Below are 2,815 nucleotides of genomic sequence, written 5' to 3' on the forward strand. Positions count from 1 at the left end.
AATTCTGCCTACCTGTGTTATAGGACAGAACAAGGTGGGGGGGGCAGTTATGCAAGTGCCTGGCAATGGAATGTGGTTCAATATTCATGAGTTTATCCCTTTCAGCGCACAATCATCTTTACCCTTGACTATGTTTTTGGTCCTAGGAGCCCTGCCTCTCCTACTCACTGGATTTTTGATTTCTGATCCAACAATCTTTCTTACCAATGCCCTATGGTAAGAAAAACTGGTTTTGCTTTAAAACAGTATATTCGTACAAAAAGCTTCTGCACAGGGAAGGAAACAATCAACAAAACTAAAANGATGAGAATGAATGAAATCTGGCCATGTGTGGCTACATGGATGGACCTTGAGCGTGTTCTGCTGAGCGAAATAAGTCAGGCAGAGAAGGACAGCTACCATATGTTTGCACGTATAGGAGGATTAGGGGGAATTTAATGGAGGACCGTGGGCGAGGGGAAGGGGGTAAAAGTGGGGGAGAGGGAGGGAGGCAAATCATGAAAGACTCTTGAATGCTGAGAACAAACTGAGGACAGATGGGGGTGAGGGGGGAGGAGTAGAGGGGTGATGGGCATGGAGGAGGGCACTTGTGTTGATGAACACTGGGTGTTATGTGGAAACCAAGTTGACAATAAACTATTAAAAAATAAATAAAAATTTTTTTAAAAAGGACATATGTGCAGAGGAATATTAATTCAGCCGTGAGAAAGAAGGATATCCTGCCATTTGTGACAGGGAATTAGAGTCAGACTCTTCTTCTGGTTCAGTCTTCACATTTTAGCAAGAAACTCTCAGAGGAGTGTTGCATTATTCCCCAAGGGGGCACATACTGTATGGCTGTCCCTCTTTTTATATTGCCAGCATAGGTCGCTGGCGTACTTTGAAGTTTAAAGCTGAGATATTTTGGGGTACCCGGGTGGCTCAGTTGGTTAAGGATCCAACTTCAGCTCAGGTCATGATTTCACGGTNCCCAAAAAAATTATTTTACTACTTCCAAGTTAGCCACCTTACCTATACTCCAAAAGTCTGTTCTGTATCTTCCTCCATTCACCATTTTTCTTATTGCAATCATCCCTCATAATCTCCTCAGGATTATCTCTTACTTCAGGAATGAAACTTAAGTCTTCATAAGAGAACTCCACTAAATTATTCTTTATATATAATAGATGCTAGAAGCCTGTGTGGACTTATAATCTTTTTGTCCATGTTAAAACACCAAATCTACCATTTACTAGCTATGCGACCTTGGATAATCCCCTCAGCCCCCATAACATCCATTTCTTATCTGTAAAATGGAGTGATAGATTACATTCTTCACAGAATGGTAGGGAAAACAAAATGAGAGAATCCATAGAAAATAATTGAAATATGACCTGCTACTTAAAAACACTCAAGAAAAGTGAGTTGTTGGGGCGCCTGGGTGGGTCAATCATCTGTTAAAAGTCTGACTTTGGCTCAGGTCATGATCTTACTGTTCATAAGTTCGAGCCCCGCATCGGGCTCTGTGCTGACAGTTAGCTTGGGGCCTGGAGCCTGTTTCAGATCCTGTGTCTCCCTCCAAAGTTTTTTTTTAAGTGTAGGCAGTATCTGGCCATTACCTAAAAATTTCTTCTTAAAAACCAATTCTCTCTTTTATTAATAAACTCAAAGTTCTAAACAAATAAACTTGACACACTCACGCCATTACACAAACCAAATAAATTTTGTCCAAAATTAGTTACTGTCTATTTAGCCCTGTCAATGTTTCTCTCTCTTGAGTGGATCTGCCTCCCCCTGAACCCCAAAGGTGTGGGCTTGTCAGGACATCCTCTCACAATTTCTCATTTCTTCTTTAAGATTTTAAAAGTGATGCATCCTCTGTTCTCTAATAGAAATTTTACTAAGTAGCAGTCATGTTAACAGTCTCGTGATCAATGCAATTGACCCAGGTGAAGGAAACATCCCAGGTCTGTCCTGCTTCCTCACTAATACTGACCTTATGTGAACACAACTGCCTATCCCTTGATAAGTTTTCTCAGAGACATTTTAATAAGTCTATCCTAGGTTTACAGAATGTCTGAGAAAGTGTGCAGCATATGTGTATAGTATTGTCCAAGGGTCTCTTCACATTCCTACTCTCAGTTCTTTCTATTCATTGTGAATAGGCTTGCACATTCTTTCTATGTCACAACAAATAATTAAGCCATTACCGGAGGCAAAAAGAATGAAGGGGTTTGATATCTAATGCCTTGGGAATAGCACAGAACTAGTAAAATAGTGGTAGCCTCAGACTGAAACCATAAAGATCCAGGTCTGTTAGAACATTTTTTCTACTCCTAAAGTCTGAAGAACAAAATTGTTACGTTATAATCCAGTCACCAATTTTTCAAGTATTTTGACTTGTTGTTGTTTTATTTATTTAATATCCAACCTTATGGCCTCATCTTGTACTAGAAAATTGTATTTTCCCAGGATATTTTTCTCTATTTCAGTTTGATCTAAAGATAATTTACAAACTAACTCTTTTAAGCTTTGGCTCAAATATTATAGAGTCTTTCTGAAGGTGAGATTCTATTGTTTAGTGTCTATGGACTTTGTTCATCTCAGACTTCTTAATCAGTTTAAATAGGCTGACATCACCAGCACCCTGTCATTACAATTAACTGGAGAAAGTTCCAACATGACGCTGATTTGTCCTTAGAAAAACCCACTACCAGTATGAGCAGTGAGTAGGGTTCCAAGCCTCCAGAAAGGGACAGGAAATCCTGAGGACCCAGGGTGTATTCTGAGGAGGTGCTGGTGAGTGAGGCAGGCATACTCAGAAAATATGTTGGTT

Source organism: Crocuta crocuta, unplaced genomic scaffold, assembly GCF_008692635.1.
Source record: "Crocuta crocuta isolate KB4526 unplaced genomic scaffold, BGI_CrCroc_1.0 scaffold684, whole genome shotgun sequence".
Taxonomy (NCBI): domain Eukaryota; kingdom Metazoa; phylum Chordata; class Mammalia; order Carnivora; family Hyaenidae; genus Crocuta; species Crocuta crocuta.